The sequence below is a fragment of the Marmota marmota genome, unplaced genomic scaffold (assembly GCF_001458135.2).
Source record: "Marmota marmota marmota unplaced genomic scaffold, marMar, whole genome shotgun sequence".
NCBI classification, from domain to species: Eukaryota; Metazoa; Chordata; class Mammalia; order Rodentia; family Sciuridae; genus Marmota; species Marmota marmota.
Window position 1 is genome coordinate 21705307 of NW_026000026.1, and position 19574 is coordinate 21724880.

The window sequence follows — 19574 nt, forward strand, 5'->3', positions numbered from 1 at the left end:
CTAAGCCACATGCTTTTTGTTTAAACAGAGATGGGGAGATGTTGAGAGCCACAGCCGAAGGGGCCCCAGCAAACTTCCAGCTGCCGGCTGATGATTGGCTCACAGCGGCCCCAGCAACATCTAGCTGATTGGCTCCTCTGCGGTGATGCTCATTGGGCTGTTTCCCTGCCCTTTCAGACCACGGAGCTGCTCATTGGGGGACTTTTTTGGCTCTGCCCACGTGACCCAGCCAATCGGCCTCAAGAGCAGGAGGATTGTGGGAGGTGGAGAGAAGCTTGGGGGGGAGAGAGAGGCTTGTGGAAAGCCGGTGGTGGCAGTTGAGGCTCTGATGAGTATCGAACCCAGTGCCTCACATGAGCTAGGCAAGCACTCTGCAATTGAGCTACAGCCCCAGCCCCCTCATATGGTATTCTGAGGCCCACTAGACTAATTCAATCTCTCATAGTACACATGGGGAAATTCGGGAGAGGCAAACACACTCAGGATCAGGTGGAAGTGTTGGGACCCTGGCCTGGGCTCTGAGTGTGAGGTGTTCCTTGTTCCCTCCAAACTGAGAACACCAGCTCAGGCATTGGGGGAGGGGCAGCCACTTGTGGCTGAGCCCTGCCTCCTCCAGTCACTGACTGGGGACACCCAAATAGCAAGTCGTTTTCCAAAAACCATTTCTATCACTACTTCTACCATATCCAGTAAGCAACTCAAAGGACAACACTCACCCCTCACCCATCCAGTGCTGGAACCTGCCAGATATCAGCTTAGTTATCCTCAGAGACCTATTTGCAGTGTCTGTTCTACCCTCTGGGACACCTTCTTATCACTACCCCTGGTGATGCCAGCTCCTAAGCTGCGGGCTTTGTCTTGTATATCAAAGCTATAACTACGTGTGGGGCCACTGGTGAGTAGAAGATGTCCACAGTTATGAGCTGCCTCGGCTCCAGCCCAGTGCAAAAGCTGGACATGTACAGCACATCTGGCCTGCTGAGGGAGTGACGGGAAGAGATTGCAAGATTTGGCTTTTGCTGTTGTTGTTATTATTTTGGGACTGGGGATTGAACCCAAGGGTATTCAACCACTGAGCCACATCCCCAGGCCCCTCCCCCCTTTTTTTATGAGGCAGGGTCTCACTACATTGCAGGCCTTCACTAAGTTCCTGAGGCTGGCCTCAAATTTGTTATCAGCCTCTTGAGTGGTGGGATTACAGGCATGTGCCACTGTGCCTGGCAAGATTTGGCTGTTTAAATACTATTGGGCTTTTCAAATATTGGTTTTAAAAGGTCAGCCTTGTTGCTACCTTTCCAAAGCCCTGAGGTCCCTGGAGCCCAGGCTGGTAAGTGCTACTTGGAAAGAGCCTCAAAAAAATACCCACACTTCTGGAGAGCTGACGTCAAACCCTGGTGATAGGGTCACAAAAGTTGGGCTTTTCAAAAGCTGCTGGAGACCTTGTGTCCAGTGTGCAAAGCCAGACACCGCCAGACCGTATGCACCTCGATTGCTAGCCTCTTTCATCATTCTGAATGACCAAGTGCATCCCAGAATAGAGAGAAGGTGTTAATAGGCTCATTCACTGTGCCTGGAGTGACAGGTGGTATATCAGGTGACAGAAGCAAGAGCCAAGAACCCTGGGTAGCCAGAGAGATGGACTGAAAAGAACAGCACAGGACTGAATGGGGAAAACCATGAGTTCAGTTCAGGTCAGCACAAGCAGTGCTGCTCGCTCTGTGTCATTCAGGCCCAGACCTAGAGACACAGGAGGGGAGAGGCCACCTCCTCAGATCTTACATTAACATCCTGGGTTTGGGGCTGGGGTTGTAGCTTAGTGGTATAGTACCTGCCTAGCACATGGAGGCACTGCGTTCAATGCTCAGCACCACATAAAAATAAAGAAATAAAATAAAGGTATTGTGTCCATCTACAATTTTAAAAAGTTGTGATATATAAAAAAGATCCCAGGTTTAGGAGTAAAGCCACTAAAAAAAGAAAAGCAGTATGTGGAAAAGTGCCTTAGTGACTTTGCTATCACAGACACATCTGAGGCTACCCTGACAGAGGAAGGCACAGGACCAGAAAGGGGCTGTCTCCACTGAATTCTGGACAATACTGTAGTGCTGCTGGCAATTCTAGGACAAGGGATGTGGTCAAACTGGAGCCTGAAGAGAAGAGGGTAACTTGCACAGGGAGGAGTCTCCAATCCATTCCACCATTCCACTATAGCAAGAGCTTATTTGCACAGGGGACATTATGCACTGTACCCTGGGCTGGCACCAGGGACTAGGATATGTAGTTCTTGTCCTGAAGAAAATCATAGTAAAGTGCAGAGACGACAATGACATTTCTACTCCTGACTGGGCACCATGGCAGCCATATGAAGCAGCCTGAGAAAGCCTGGAACTGATTCAACAAGTGACATCTGTGACATACTTATCACAAAGGGGGCATGTGACAAGTCATGCCTGGTATAAATGGGAGGGGTTGCTTGCAGAGACTGGGCTGGATAGCCTGGAGGAGGGCCAGTTGGGAAAGGCATGATTACTGTCCTCAAATACCTAGAAGAGCATCACATGCATGTGGCCCCGGGGGAAGGGCTGTTAAGGGGAAGCAGAGGACTGCTCCTATAAAGAGGGGACTTTGAAGAGGTGGAGCCGGCCAAAGACGGAAGAGGGGCCTAGAAGATGGCCAGCATGGCAGGACACAAGCACAGTGGATGCTGGAAGGGGACTCAAGCCTCCACAGGTGTGACCCTCAGGATTCTTCCCAGGCCTGAGATGCTTTCTTTGCCCTCTTATTTCATATCCAGTTCTGGATGTGATATTGGACATCATCTTTGTGTATGTGACATTCATAGTTCAAACTTTTTTTTTTTTTTTTGCCTCCAGAGAACTGCTGCCAATAAACAGAAAAGGAAAATGTTTATGCAGCCTAGTCACAAAGGAAATGACATGAGGACATTAGGACCTCAGACGGCAAAATCAAGGCTTCAACACCTTTGGGGAATCCACAGCACAAGAGCCCCTATTTAAGTTCAACCCCAGAATGAGATCAGCTGACACTTGTTCACTCCTCCCTGCCCCCAGGAAATACTTGGTTATGTGCTACTGACTGAAGATTTGGAGTCCCTGTTTCCCATGTTCACTCAGCATCTGACTTGGGCTCCCTGGGCCTCAATTCCTCCATCTATAAAATGAAAGTGATACTGGCTTACCGTGAGAACTATCTAAAGCTCCTGTGAGAGTTCCTGAACAGTCAGGTGGGAAAGGGCCTGGTGGGTGAGGAACCAACACTAGGATAGCTTCAGGGGCCCCATAGCTGCTGGGGATTTGGCAGGTCAGAAACCAGGAATTCTTGGCCTGAGCAGAGGTGAGGGGTCATAGTCTCTCCAATGGGCTGTGCTGAGGAAGGTTCAGTGTCCTGCCTGAGTACACAGCTATCCACCCCACCACACCATGCTTGTAACACTTTGGTGTAGGGACCACAGGCCTCCTGGCCTTGCCAACCATCTCTCCAGCTTCTTGTCAACACCCTCTTCATGCCAACACACTGTATTCTCAGCTTCCAGGTATTGGCACAGGCTGTGAACAGCCTTCTTCCTCACTAATTCTGCTTCTTTCTCTAGGTCTGTGCCAGCATCACTCCTCCAAAAAGCCTTCCTACAGTCTCCCCAGGACCCTCTGTGGCTCCTCGCTGGGCCAGCACCCGTGTTTAGGTGTCCCACAGCTCCCTGTCCATCACTGTGTGTTTATACCTGTTTATGTTCCTGCATCTGCCTTTAGACCCTGAGCTTCCAGAAGTCAGGGACCATGTGGTTCACATCTCCAACTCCATCCCTGGACCAGAAGAGGCACCAGGTAAATGCTTGCTGACACTTGTGAGGTAGGACTCCATCTCTAACTTGGCTTTGGAAGACTCTGAGGACTCAGCAAGTAGAGCCTGTGAGAGGGGGCTTGGTGTACAGATGACAGAGGAGAATGATCGAGCCGTGACTATGCTACTCCATCATGCCCCCATATCCCTCACTGCTCAATTCTCCTCCCAAACACTTCTGAAAGCACAACACGATGCATTAAGGAACATTTTTTTGAAAGATCATTAATCACCGCTCCTGTCCATAATACCCTGCCCCGACATGGCACAGTGTTAGCCACACCCTAAGAACTATCTAAATATTATTGACTAACAAGCCTAGTTACCAGGTATTTGCCATCTGTTCAAGAACTGACTATTGCAGAAGTCCAGTCACTATCTGAAGTCCTTATACTGCATCTTATATTTGATCCACACAAAAAGATAGTTTCACCATCTACCCTGGTGTTGCTAAGGAAACAGCCTCAGAGAGGTTGAGGGCTCTGCTCAGCATCACACAGCAAAGTCATACTCTATCTGTTAAGTGAATGCAAACCTTACAGGTTTCAACCTCCAGGACCCAATCTTCATGGTATTCAGTTTCACAAGCAGCAAAAATACCAGCTCGTGTCAGTAAGACTGACACACACAATCCTACAGAGCTTAGAAGTCTTAAAACGTTAAGTTTGCCCTTCCTATAAGCAGGTGGGATGTGGCAACATTACACTTTCACAAAGACCCTAAGCTCAAGCCAGCATCTCGAGGAGCACCTGAAGAAAGTGGATTTTACCTTAACAACTTCTATCCCTCTAAGGAGATCGTCTGCCCTGATGTTTTTACCAACACACTTTCCCAAGCTTCAGGCTGTCCTGTCAGACCCTTTTCTACTCTCACAAAGAGACCTGTGACATCACTTGCCCCTTAAACAGTATGTTCCCCTCTCAGGATTGCCACCCATTGGTAAAAGTGAGGAGCTGAATTAGGTTGGGGGTGGCACCAGGGGATGGCATTCAGGTTCCACCTGGCACATTACTTCTGGTTTCCTGCCTGTGTTGAGAAGACTCCTGAAAGTGTGACCAGGCTACGTGGGAGTGCTGTGAGTGACTGGTGCTGCTACCATAGGTCCAATATTAAGAATAATTGCCAAGTGCAATGTACTTGCTATCACTAGGCAAGATAACCGCCACATAAACACTTTAAGATGCTGTTCTGAACAATCAGTGAGGTGAATAGAGAGCCTACTAATTTCAAACAAATTTTTACCACATGCACGCCAGACAGAGCACTAATCTCTAGGATTTATTAAAAAAACTAAAAAATCTTTTTTTTTAAAGTATTTATTTTTTAGTTTTTTAGGTGGACACAATATCTTTATTTTACATTTATGTGGTGCTGAGGATTGAACCCAGTGCCTCATGTGCATGCTAAACGAGCACTCTACCACTGAGCCACAATCCCAGCCCCTAAAAAATCTTAACACCAAAAAAAACAAATAACCCAATCAATAAATGGGCCAAAGAACTGAACAAACACTTCTCAGAAGAAGATATACAATCAATCAACAAATATATGAAAAAATATTCAACATCTCTAGCAATTACAGAAATACAAATCAAAACTATTCCAAGATTTCATCTCACTCCAGTCAGAATGACAGCTATGAAGAATACAAACAACAGTAAGTGTTGGTGAGGATGTGGGGAAAAAGGTATACTCATACATTGCTGGGGGAACTGCAAATTGGTGCAGCTAATATGGAAAGTAGTATGGAGAATCCTTGGGAAACTGGGAATGGAGCCACCATTTGACCCAGCTATCCCACTCCTCGGTCTATACCCAAAAGACTTAAAAACAGCATAATACAGGGACACAGCCACATCAATGTTTATTATCGCACAATTCACAATAGCTAAATTGTGGAACCAACCCAGATGCCCTTCAGTAGATGAATGGATAAAGAAAATGTGGTATATTACACAATGGAATATTACTCAGCATTAAAAGAGTATAAAATCATGGCACATTTGCAGGTAAATGGATGGAGCTGGAGAATATAATGCTAAGTGAAATTAGCCAATCCCAAAAAACCAAATGCCAAATGATTTCTCTGATTTAAGGATGCTGATTCATAATATGCTGTGTGGGCGGGGAGAATGGGAGGATTAAATGAACTCTAGATAGGACAAAGGGGAAAGGGGGAGGGAGTGAAATGGAGGGGGTATAAGGGTAAGAAAGACGGTAGAATGTGATGGTCATCATTACCCTAAGTACATGTATGAAGACACGAAGGATGTGACTCTACTTGGTGTACAACCAGAGATATGAAAAATTGTGTATGTAATATGAATAATGCATCTGTTGCCAGAATTTTGCAATTTTAAAAAAATTTTAAAAAGATGCTGTTCCTTTGATGCAGAATCATCATCCCTACCAAAACCTTTACTTCTGCCCCCATCTGCCTTGCAGGTTCAACAATGCAGGAGCTTCTCAGGCAATGTTTTAAATACAATAATGATGGGAAAGCAACCACTAAAAAGTCCACTGTTCTTTGAAAGACTGACCAACAAGGAATACTAAACCTACTGAGTAAGAGTAGCTGGGTTTCAACCCAGTGTTGGCAGTTAAGTGCTACATGATCTTGGACAAGTCACCTTACTTCTCAGTCTCTATGATTCCTAGTTTCATTGCATTTTACCACACTGGACACTAAATGAGGATTCTCAAGGCTGCAAAGGGAAGTTTATTACTGTCTCACTGATTCTGGGCAGTGTTGTCCCATTTCCCAGCAGAGGAAGCTGAGGCTAAAAGTAGAGGGACTTGCTCTAAATCCTAAAGCAAATAAGTGGCAATTGGAGGTATTATGCCTGGGTTCTACGATTAGATCCATGGTCTTCCCTAACCCATCTCCTGCCTCCATGGTGAAATTAGCCAATCCCAAAAAATTGGTGGCGGGGGTGGAAGGGTGGGGTTGGGGTGGTGGGTGTTTTCGGACAGGCTCCTCACAGCACCAAGGGCTTTGGGAGCAAGGCTGCCTCTGGAGGAAGCCCTCCCAAGAGATCATCAGTCCTTTAGCAGTTCTGCTGGAACACAGCCACACACAAGCTCAGCTTTGCAGTGTGCATTAACTTGGAGAATCATCTTCCTAAGAGTTAATTACTCAGAGATACCCCCAACAGCTTTTCAAATACATATCCTTAAAAAGGGCTAATGAGGGGCTGGTGTTGTGGCTCAACGGTAGAGCACTCGCCTCGCACATGCGAGACCCTGGGTTCAATCCTCAGCACCACATACAAAAATGAATAAATAAATGAAAAAAAAAAAGGGCTAGTGAATGAGGCACCTGGAGTAATCAAATTCACAGAGACAGAAAGCAGAATGGTGCTTGCTGGGGTGTGGTGTGGGGAATGGAGAGAGTGTTTAATGTGTACAGTTTCACTTTGGGGTGGTGACAGCTGTATCACAAGAGAAAATACTTAATGCCACTGAACTGTACACTTAAAAATGGTTGAAATGGTAAATCTTGTTATGTATATTTTGCCATACTATTTAAAAATCAGACTAATGAGCAGTTCACTAATGAGCAGCTCCCCCAGCACCCTGCATTGGCTGCAGGCAGACAGATACCTCCTGACTACCACACCCTTGTGCGGGGCAACAGTCACATCAAGAAGCGTGGGAAGCTCATTTTACAATGAGCCCCAACAGTTATCAAATTACTTTGGTTTTTCTCACTGCAAATCCCTAAGTCACAAAATAAAATATTTAAAACCACTTTAAGAATTATTATTTTTTTTTTCAGTATCGACGATTAAACCCAGTGGCACTCTACTACTAAGCTCTATTTATTTATTTATTTTTGAGACATGGTCCCACTAAGTTGCTTAGGTTCTTACTAAGTTGCTGAGGCTGGCTTTGAACTTGCCATCCTCCTGCCTCAACCTCCTGAGTTGTTGGGATTACAGGTGTGTGCCACCATACCTGGCAGAATTTTTTTTTATTTCTAATTTGAGTTAAATGTACTTGTGAGCAGGGGCTGATTTATAATCTGCCTACATTCTCTTTCATGAAATTTAGGAAATAAAAATAAAAATAATTCAAATAAAAAATAGAGATTGGAGCCAGGCATGGTGGCACAAGCCTGTAAACCCAGTGGCTCAGGAGGCTGAGGCAGGAGGATTGCAAGTTCAAGGCCAGCCACAGCTACTTAGCAAGACCCTGTCTCAAAATAAAAAATAGAAAAAAAGGACTGGGGATGTTGCTCTGTGGTAAAGCGCACCTGGGTTCAATTCCCAGTTACCTCCGTTAAAAAAAAAAAAAAAGATTGGAGGTGGAGGTGTTTAAGGGTAGTAATATATGTTAGTATCCTGGAACCTTGGAAAGGAGCAGGATAGGAGACTGGGTAAAAATAAAAACCAAAAATCTTTAAAAACGAAAAGTAAAAAAATGTATCATAAATTTATGATTTTATACAATACAGGGGGAAAAAGGTTATTTTAATCCCATTGCCCTAACACAGTGACTCTTTTTATTTTATTTTATTTATTTTTTAGGTGTAGATGGACATAACACAATGCCTTTATTTTCATGTGGTGCTGAGGATCAAACCTGGTCCCGCCCGTGCTAGGCGAGCGCTCTACCGCTGAGCCACAATCCCAGCCCACACAGTGACTCTTAAACTGACTTTTAAACTAAAGCCAAGATTGCCATTTTTGTATGGCAATCTTGCTAAAATTAAATAGAAACTTCTGCTATGACCTTCCTAAACAGCGATTAAGGGAGAACAGAACAGTGAATCAGGACTTCAAATCTTGACTAAGCTGGGTATCTCTGGGCAAGTCACTTTACTTCTGTTCCATTACCTATGAATTAATAACTACGACCTGCCTTCTTCAGCAACAAGAGAAACCACAGTACTCCGTGCCCTGGGGCTCCCCCAGAGTGGACAAAGCTGTTCTCCTCAGACCTAACTGGGCTTACCAACCCATCCAGATGTGACAGCACCTCTTGGGTTCTAGCAATACACCAGCCACTCCCACCTCAGGGTCCACACCTGCTGTTTCCAGTCCTCTCTGAACTGCCTCCTTCTACTCTCTAGTCACTATTCCCAGATGCCCTCCCAATCTCTTTGACTAGGTCCTTCTCTGCTTTTATTTGTTTCCTTCAGGGGTCTTACTGCCATTAGATGATATTTTGCTTTTTGTTAACTCCTTGGACAGGGACTCCAAGCTGGATGGAAATCAATCTTATTCTCTACTCTCCCTGGCTCCCAGAACAGCACCTGGTATTCTAGGTATACAAATGGCTGATTGTTTGAAAGAGAAGTGGAGGTGGGGTGGGGCAGGAGAGAAGATGATTCTAAGGAACCTCCATCCTCTTTCCTTGACTGTTCCCAAGGATTGTTCCCAAGCACTGTCATGCAAACTCCTTTTGAGGAAGTGCTGGGACAGCAGGAGTGGTGGTAGCCCTGCCTCTACTGGGTGCTGTCAGGCAAGCTCTGCTCCCCCAGTCACCCTGCATTGGCAGCAGGAAGACAGATACCTCCTGACTACCACGCCCTTGTGCAGGGCAACAGCCACATCAAGAAGTGTGGGAAGCTTGGAAAGGCAAGAAAGTTCCAGGAGAGTCTGGAACTATTCACAGCACACTCAATCACAAGCTTCTGTCCTCTCCCAGCAGGAAACTGCCCACACGAGTGATAACCCTCCAGAGACAAACCCCAGCTCTCGGTGCCCAGCAGACTCTGGCCTTGGATGATCCTCTCCAGCTGATCTTGCTTATCTTGACTCCTGGACAGCCTGCCCCTTGTCTCCCCTTAAGAATTCTGTCTACTTGAGCCTGCTCAGCTTGGATATCCTGAAGGATATCTCATCCCTAAAGTCTGCCTTGACTCCCTCCATATTCCCATCACAGTCCTATCCTCTAAACAGCCCATCTAGTCCACCTACATCTTTCCAGGCACGGGATGCAGGCAGGCTTTAGCTACTTTTAAGTCTTCTCTCCCTACGGATGTCAGTAATAGCAGCAGCTGACCCTTAATGCCTCCTCCCTACCAGGTACACCTTTTTTCCTGCTAAGACTATAGTCAGGATATCACCACTTCTGTTTGCAAGTGAGGAAACTGAGAGGTTAGCACCTAGTCCAGTCTCACAGCTCTAGTGGCAGCCTGGAGTCTGAACCCCAGCATTCTGACCCTGAACTATGCTCTAACTACAGGTCTGTATGACTTCTGGGGTGTGGGCTTCTCACTGTGCCTAGCTCAGCCACACCCATGTAGGCTTAATAAATGCTATTCTTTTGCATTCCAAGGAAGCAACATGGCCAGTGTGAATTATCAATACAAGCCATTCAATAAAAGGCTTCCAAATCACCTACTATGAGCTTAGTGGGTGCTCTCAGGGAGTAAACACCAGCTCTGTGCTTATTAGTATTAGGGACCTTGTAATTGTGCAAAGAAGAGAAAAATAAAAATCTTATTTGTTAAAGCAACCAAATAGATACCATATCTGTTCAGGGAAGTCTTGAGAATTTCCTTAGACAAAGCACAAAGAATAGGATCTTAAGCCCCCTGCTAGTTAGATAACAGCTAATCTTTGAAATACACAGGCTGACCAAATGTGAGTTTCAATACACCAGCTTCCTGGAACCAACTGAGGAGCAGAGCTGAAAGAAATCCCTGGCCAAGAAATGACTGGGGACTCTAAGGGATGGGGCACAGGAGATCCTACCTGAGGCCACCACCAATTCCAAAACAGAGAAAGGTGAGAAGCCACCCCCATCCCTGTCCTCTCTAAGTCCCGGAGACTGAAACCAGGACCAGGGTAGAAAGGTTTTCGGGACAGCTAGGTCCTGAGAAGAAACACTGGCCACAACACAGTTGAGGTCTTCACAGTAGAGAGGTGCACTCACTCTTACCTTCAGGGACAGTGAATTGTTCTGTGGAAGCTGGGATTCTTTCCCTGGCTAACACAGGCCAGGCTTGGCTCAGTCCTCACAGCCAAATGGGAGTTTAAAAGGCAGCAGCTCTCCACCTGGGGGGCCCAGGGGTGGGACCACACCCGGGTGAGGCTGACTTCACTGAGGAACTGGCCCACTCCCAGACTGCCCGGCCAGGACGCCACCGCCTGTCTGTAGCCTGGCGCCTCTCCCTGAGGCGCCCCACCCACCCCGCCAAGCTTCCCGAACCAGGGCAGGAGTGGGTAGGGATGAGGTCTGCTCCACTCCTAGTGAGGCCTGCTTGGCCTTGGTTCCCTAACCCTTCCCCAGCCTGGACTGGGTCTGAAGCTGCTGCTTCCTGCTTTGCTGTTTTCTTTCACTTTGGTTTTTGACTCCAAAGTGAAACTAAAGGCTGAGACAACGTGGGAAAGATGGTGAGCACTAAGGACTGGGAGAGTTAAACACCTGGCTTCTAATCCCAAAAAGAGGGCAGGCCTCAGTTTTCACACTGACAAAATGGGAGGGCGGAACAAAGCTAGGGACTTTAAACATCAGACTTTCCCTTCCTCAGCCCTAACACCACTGGGGGATAAACAGGAGCTTCAGAGATGAGCCATGGGTGGCCCAAAGCACCCTGTTAGCCTGTGAGAGGAGGCAAACTCTGGCAGCAGTGTAGACATCCTATTGGTCTCCTGGATTACCTCTCCCCTATCTGCCATATGAGCTCCTTCATCCTGTGCTGACACTCAAAGGTTCGGGCAAACTGGGGTGGAGCAAATTCAGAAGGCAGAACAAATTCAGGGGACCATGTGTTGGCACAGTGAGAGGGGACACCTGCTATGGGCTGCCCTTGAATTCCCAGCCTCAGGGCTGATCAGGCCATCTGCAGCCCACTTGGGACCGGTCCAAACTTCAAACTGACCCTAGAGTATCTACATGGTACACCTAGCTAGGACCACTGCACGGGAATCTGTTTTAGGATATTCCCCACTGGCTGCTTTATCAAATATTTATAAGAGCCCAGAGACAAGAAAAAGGCAAGTAGGAGCCTCCCAAACATTCAGCTGAGGGAAACTGAGACTCAGAGGAAGGCAGGGGCAATGGCCAAGCCAGCATGGGGATTTGGGAGCTTGGTAAATATTTAAATGTCTCACCTCCTAGCTGTTGCCAAGCAAGTACAACGCACACATGAGAGGCTCATGAAAGACTACAAGTGGGAGGGAGGAGGGTCTGTCCCTGGAGCCTCCTGACCTGTGCCCCAATCTAAATTTCAAACTTTAAAAATAAACTACCTGATGAAAAAAATTAGTGTCTTTCCCACCTAGATGCCTGTATAGTCACTATCAACAGATTTGATATTTCCAAATATCAAATCAGGTCCCAAGGTACCCATAACAGAGTCCCCTCACTCCCTATCTTGGTTCTACTCCTGCTTCTGCTCCAATCTATTTCTGTCTTTTGTTGCTTACTTCCTTCCCCGGGCACCTTACTAAGGAGAGTAATCTCCTTGGATATGGGCTGCTGAGCGACACTGGCAAACTCCTTTCTTTCTCCAGCCTTGCTCCCCCTGTAAAACTGTGGGCTGGATTAGGATAGTGGTTTCTTTCCTTTTCTTTTTTTTTTTAAAGAGAGAGTGAGAGAGGGAGGGAGGGAGAGAGAGAGAGAATTTTAATATTTATTTTTTAGTTATCGGCGGACACAACATCTTTGTTTGTATGTGGTGCTGAGGATCGAATCCGGGCCGCACGCATGCCAGGTGAGCGTGCTACTGCTTGAGCCACATCCCCAGCCCAAGGATAGTGATTTCTTAACCAAGGAAAAATGAATTTGAATCTGGTGGTGGAGTGCTTTTAAATATATATACATTTTCAATGTGGTACATATACACAATGCAATACTACTCAGCTTTACAGAATGAAATTATGGCATTTGTAGGTAAGTGAATGGAGCTGGAGAATATCATGCTAAGTGAAATAAGCCAACCCCCCCCCCAAAAAAAAACCCCAAAGGCCGAATGTTTTCTCTTATGATAAGTGGATGCTGATGCATAATGGGCGGGGGTGGGAGTGGGGGTGGGGAAGAATGAAGGAACTTTGGATTGTGAAGCGGGGAGTGAGGGGAGGCGAAGGGGGGTATGGGGATGGGAAGGACAATGGAATGAGATGGACATTATTACCATATATACGAGTATAATTACACTACCGGGTGACTCTGTACCATGTACAGCCAGAGGAATAAGAAGTTGTGCTCCATTTATGTATAATATGTCAAAATGCATTCTATTATCATGTATAACTAATTAAAACAAATTTAAAAAATAAAAATTAAAAATATGTATATGCATTTTCAGAATGGAAAAGGCAGCAATTCGAAAATTTTGGACAAAATTTTAAATGCACAGACTCTCAGAAATAGCAATCTCACTTGCAGGAATGGCTTTTGCAGCTACACATGCATATAGATATGTAGGGAAGGTGCTCACTGCAATACTGTTTATAGCAGCAAGGCTGGGGACAACCTAAAGGTCCCAGAGTAAAGGAACCAACAAGTAGGCAGTAGTCTACTATCAATGAAAGGCACATGCTTATGAAAAAAGGTCACGGACCTGGGTGTGCCCACAGAGGAATAAGCTGCAATGGAGACACATGTTGGTGGAAAAGGCAAGATACAGAGCAGCAGGTAGAGGAGATGCTGCCAGTTGGGTAATAAAAAGGGATTCTACTGACATAGCTGCCCATGTATGCAAAAAATTTCTGGAAAGAAATATCAAATCTGGTGACAGTGACTATACAGGCATCTGGGTGGGAAGGACACTAATTTTTTTCATCAGGTAGTTTATTTTTAAAGTTTGAAATTTATGTTGGGGAACAGGTCAGTGGTAGAGGACTTACCCAGCCTGTGCAAGGTCCTGGAATTCAATCCCCAGCACCAAAAACAAATAGTTTGAATTTTCAAAACATATATATATATATATTTGCAATAAAAATCTGACTTCTACATACCAAAAACAACTCTAGCAAAATGTACCCAGAAATACCTCCCTCTAGATCTCTGGCATCAGATTCCTAGTGAGCAGGACTCAGGCACCCAGATTTTTTTTTAAAATATTTTTTTAAATTGTTGATAGACGTTTATTTTATTTACTTATATGTGATGCTGAGACTCAAACCCAGTGCCTCACACATGCCAGGCAAGTGTGCTACTGCTGAGCCCCAGCCCCAAGGCATTTAGATTTTTAAGTGTCCTCTGAGAGTATACTGGGCAGCCCAAACACTGCAGGGCTTGAGCAGGGGTGTCAAGGAAAATTCTAAAGACAAATATGGCCTTGAGGACAGAAGGATTTAAAGGTGGCTTTTTTTTTTTTTTTTTTAGAGAGAGAGGGGGGGAGGGAGGAGGGAGGAGGGAGAGAATTTTTTAAATATTTATTTTTTTTAGTTTTCGGCGGACACAGCATCTTTGTTTGTATGTGGTGCTGAGTATCGAACCTGGGCCGCACGCATGCCAGGCAAGCGCGCTACTGCTTGAGCCACATTCCCAGTCCTTGAAGGTGGCTTTGAATGCTGAACATGTACAGTTGACATGAAAGGGGTCCTACCAGGAGGGACTGGGAAAATGAAGTCAGGCTGGTAGGAAAGGGGAAGGAATGTCTCTACTACAGGATCCTGGTTGGTCCCTTTCCTCCTAGGTTTGCTTCCATTCCTGAGAAGGGAGGGAGCTGAGCCAGAGTCCTTTCCAGACTCGCTATCTGAGGACCCACCTTTATTTCATCTCATTTAATATTAAAGGAGGCAGGGAAGGTCCCCAGCTCAGCACATGGCCATAGGGCTCCACATCTGTGCAGACCGTAATCAAATATTTCGAGGCTGCAGAAAAGTCAGGCAAGGATCTTAAGCAAAGGAGCCTTTGGGTGATGTCCCACAGGGAAAAGGAGCAGATGGCTTTCTGCTGAGATGCCCTTCATCACCTTCTTGTCAATAATTAAGTCGTTACTGAAAACCTCTTTTGTTACTTTTGAAGTTCAGTTTTTAGAAATGTACTTCAGCTTACTTTGCCATCATACTCCAGGCTGAGGGTTCATAGTCTAAATCCACAAGCCCAAGCCAAAGGAGTGTGCAGGGGAAAGAGCCCAGGGTAGGGGTGAGGAACCCACGGGTGGAACCTGGCCACAGCTCAATGTAGTTGCACTATGAGAGGTCAGATACCTCTCCAAGATTCCAAGATTACTCTGCCTGTTAGTGTATCCCCAGGGCTGGCTCAGGAGCACCATACACAGTAGCACTTGATAAATGTTGAATAAATGAGCAGCTCAGTTAGGGTAAGCCACTTTCTATGAATGAACCTCAGTTTCCTCTTTTAGAAAATGAAGATGACAAGAATAGTAATGACCTCCTAGAGTTATGTAAGGATCTACTGAGATAATGTGGACAAAAGAGCTTTGCAGCTGGATGTGGTGGTGCATGATGTAAACCCAGCTACTCAGGAGGCTGAGGCAGGAGGATTGCAAGCTATAGGCCAGCCTCAGTGAGACCCTGTCTCCAAAAAAAAAAAAAAAAAAGGGCTAAGGACTAGGGATGTAGCTCAGTGGACAACACTCGCCAAGTTCAATCCCCAGAACCACCCATCCCCCCAAAAAAGTTATTTGTGAAACAAAATGGGCTAAAAAGAATGAGCAAATTTATGAGAAACCATCTTGCAAATGGTAATCAAATGAATTACTACAATTGAGAGAAGTGCAGATCACTCTAGTCTACTGTTCCAATGTCCAAATGATATTTTTTAGGCTGTTTCTGTTCCAAAAGCAAATTATTCCTCTTCAAAACCTTTGTTAAGATTTTGATATTTGGGGCTGGGGCTGTGGCTCCGAGGTAGATCACTTGCTAGCACGTGTGAGGCCCTAGGTTCATCCTCAGCCCCACATAAAAATAAATAAAATAGAGGTATTATATCCAACTACAACTTAAAAAAATAAATATAAAAAAAAATAAAATAAAAGACCATTATCTACTTAAAAAAAAAGATTTTGGTATGAGACAGGTGGATCGTGAGTTCAAAGCCAGCCTCAAGAAAAGTGAGGTGCTAAGCAACTCAGTGAGATCCTGTCTCTAAATAAAATACAAAATAGGGCTGAAGATGTGGCTCAGTGGTCGACTGCCCCTGGGTTCAATCCCTGGCATCCCCCGAAAAAAGAGATTTTGGTATGAAAACATGGTTACAGTTACAATTGTACTTTGCATACAGCTGGGCTCAAAGAGAACCTGCCAAAGCAGACTGGCATATGGATGCTAGGGGTGTTTCTGAAGACAAGGGAGGAAAGGAATGAGGGGGACCTGGGGGTAGGCCTACTATGTGGTTGCTTTGCCTCATGACCAAGTTCACGCTCAGGGGTGCATATGCTGCACAGAAAGAAGAGAATGGCTAGCTGGGAGATCTTGACCAAACCATCAATTTCCTGGCTGTGCACTGTGACCAACCACTGCTGCTTTCCACAGTAGCTACTTGGTAAGTACCAGTCCTTTCTGTCTTCTGTCAATGCCTAGCTGTAGCCTGAGAAATCAGACCTGGGCTCCATCACCTGGTTCTTCTTTACTAAACACCTTGGGACAAGTCCCTTCCTGCCTCTGTGGGTGACTGATTTCCCTGGCTGAGCTAGGGAACACCCTTTCTGTTGGGCACCAGCCAAGAATTCCACCAGGCCCAGTGGTGGACATGTCCACTACTGGACTAGACACATGCAACACAGCTTTGGAGGCTTCACACACAGCCTGCGGTACAAGCCTGCTGGTATGAGGACCTCCAGCTCCTTTGATTTTTTTTCACCTTGAAGAAATTCTAAGCTGGCACCCAACTCTAATCTTCAGGATCTTCAGAGAGTAGTTTTGTGGGCTTTAAGGGAGGTATTCATGTGCCCCTTATCCAACAGGCGAGAATGCTCAGAATCCCTAGGAACCTAACCCCAGAAGTTTCCTCTATAGGAAGCAGAGCTTAACTGTGGAAAGAACCAGGGTTGAAGACAATCAGCCTTGGGTCAGAGCCACATTTTTCTTATCTGTAAAACAGGGAAGATAAGTCCACCTGCTTCTGGCTTGTTGTACAGATTTCACGAGAATGCCTTTAGAAGCCCTGGCATAGAGCCGGCACAGAGCAGGTGCACAAGAAATGTACTCAGACTACCACTTCCTGCCCCAAACCAGTAATACTCAACGTCTTTCCCTCTGGCCCATCAGGCCCAGGGCTATCAGGGAGCCTCTAGTACTCCATCTGCCTCTTCCCACTCCAGTAGGCCCCACCAGAACCACGTCCTCCTGGATGCTTGCAAAGCCTCCTCCCTGTCGTCATTTTTATTCATTCCAATTCACCTAGCCTGATTCATGTAATCAAAAGTCCTCCAGTTGCTCTACTCCTGTTCTAAAACCTTCCATGGCTCCCCAATGCCTCTGCTCTTCTGGTGATGTTCAAGGTTACCTTCAATCTCCTGGTTCCACCTAGATTTTCTATCCAGCGCTGTGAGGCATCAGCAAAACTAGCACACTCTAGTTCTCCAAATCCAGGCTTACCTTCCAGCCCCTCCTCCCTCTGCCTCCAACAAACCATTCTCCAGAATGCCAGCTCCACCCTCTGCCTCTGCAAATCCAGCCCCCTCAAAGGGCTCTTGTTTCCTCTGGCTCACACTCACTTCTTCCTTCTCAGACAATGTCTTTCCTCAGCAGACGCTTAATTACAGACTGTCACACAGTCTCTCATAATTGTAGGCCTTGTCTCCCGTCAGACTATAGGTTCCCAGGGGCAGAAGCCTTGTCTGTTCTCCTTTCTCTCAGAAGCTGGCCCAGGCTGGAAGGGCAGGCTCCTGGTAAGAGAGTGCATCCCAAGCCCAGTTCTGCTGCAGGCTGGGTTGAGCCTAGCTCCAGCCACTTGGGACCACTTCTCTTGTCCTGTGAGGAAACTTCACTGGCCAAAGCAGACTTGCGAGCTCCAGTTCCCCACCTTATGATCCAAGTTAGCAATGCACAGGAGTCAAGGAGACCTGAGGGAGGCGGAGCAGTGGCTTTAGCCTGGCCCTGGCATGGTCTTGTTCTGTGATCCAAGCCATGTCCCTTAAGGGAGAATCCAATCCCTACCCAGGCCTGCTTTCTTACCATGAAGCAAGAAACAATCATCTTTTAACTCTAGAATTCAAATTTTATTTGTCCTTAAGGCAGCTTTGGTTTCTGGAATGGGTGGGTGAGGAACACAGCTGATTCCAGCTCAGGCTGAGTGAGGAAAGGCAGCCACAACCAGGACTTGATAACGCAGGAAGCCAAGAGGTAATCACACCACACACCTGAGCAGCCTCATTAAATTCCTGTTGATGAATGGCCTTCACTCCTGCTCAAGTGTTCCATTCCATAGCCCTCACTCTGGCCATGTCTGACAGTGTCTGTTGCCAAGGCCAAGCCAGGGAAGGGAGACTTGCTTCTACCCAAAACAAAGATAAGGATAATGATAACTGCCATTTCTTGAGGGGTCTTTATTACATGAATTCCCATACTCACAGCAACCTGTGAGCTAGGTATTTCCATTCCTCCAATTTGACAGAGAAGAAAACTGAAGTACAGAAACCAATCAAGGTCACTCAGCAGGGACAAGTCAAGCTGTCATAAAAACCCAGGATACCCTCAGTGCCATTTTTCCCAGAGTGCAGCCAATAGGCTTTCAGCCTAGAATACTCTAGAGGGCTGTTATAAAAATTTGACACATGCCCCTAAACCTGCAAAATGAGAATCTCTGGAGATAGAGCTCAAGAACCTTAACTTCATAAAGACAAGGACTCTGAACTTTAAATAAGAGGAAACTGAGGCAGAGAAGTGAAGTAATCTGCTAAGGTGAAACTTTAAGTAAGCCAGGTAAGAGCCTAGGACTGAACTGACAGCTGGATCCCAGTGCCAGGTGAGACTTCCTGACAGTGTGGGACTCCAAGGGAAAAGAGGACAAAGGGGGAGGATACCGCACAAATAAAGCTTGCTTTCCTGCTGCAAAACTTTCACCTTCACTCCTTGGGGAGTGAAGAAATTCATACAGAACCCCACTGTAACCTTTCCCAAGAGCCCACCCAGCAAGACACATTCTGGAACCCATCAGAGCTTCTGGGAGAAAAGCCTGTAGTGTGTGGTGTCTATAACCAATATATCTCTGGCAGTGGCCCTCAGGGTGCATCTGGTTGCTACTCAGGATGAGAAAGCTAGGGGAGGTGGTGACTCAGTTCCCACCCAGCCTCAAGTTAGCCTCCTTTAAATCTGAGATGAGCTCAGAGACCAGGAAAATGTCTGGAACAGATGCCAGAGAAGGAGGCCTGAGGGACAGGCTACCAGGCAGAAGCAGTAAACTTGGAGGAAAGCTGTGGGCTGCAGAGAAAAACAGACAAGCAGTATGGGCTCCAAGCCTATCCTGAGCCTAAGTGGGATCCAGAGTAGGTCCCTATCCCACTCAGAGCCCTCTATTCTCCATCCACTTGTGAAAGAGGGAGAATCCAATGGTTTCTGACTTCCTCCTGGGACTATTGTTGAGGAAAAGTAGTCAGGAAAGAGCCTGGAGGTTACACAATGCTGTACACAGCCAGAGAGATTAGAGGGTTATTCCTATTATTACTAGAAGAGTCAGAAAGTGCTTTCCCTGTTACCTGAGCCCCAACCACCAGGAGGGGAGAGGCTGGGCCTTTGTTTTATTCCCACAAAGAAAAAAGTAACCCAGATATTATTGGGAGGGGAGAGTTCACATTTATCACTTGCCTACTGGGTACCAGGTATTATATCTGTCTCTTATACACATCT

The 19574-nt window shown here is 46.2% G+C and overlaps 1 protein-coding gene and 1 long non-coding RNA gene across 13 annotated transcripts in view; one reads left to right on the top strand and one right to left on the bottom strand.

Moving 5' to 3' along the window:
* The window catches only part of LOC125619002, a 21986-nt gene extending 17751 nt beyond the window's left edge, over positions 1-4235 (top strand). The window contains exon 4 of the long non-coding RNA XR_007350469.1: positions 4223-4235. This is a non-coding gene — a long non-coding RNA (uncharacterized LOC125619002). The remainder of the gene's footprint in view (positions 1-4222) is intronic.
* The window catches only part of Dlgap4 (DLG associated protein 4), a 189908-nt gene that overhangs the window by 43072 nt on the left and 127262 nt on the right, over positions 1-19574 (bottom strand). The window contains exon 1 of one of the 12 annotated variants that reach the window (XM_048810996.1): positions 10750-11690. The exons of 10 other annotated variants lie outside the window; for them this stretch is intronic. The gene's annotated coding sequence lies outside the window, so the exon portion shown is untranslated. Of the gene's footprint in view, positions 1-3739; positions 5030-10749; positions 11691-19574 lie in introns of those variants that run through there. One more of the 12 variants, XM_015481070.2, reaches the window with a different exon arrangement.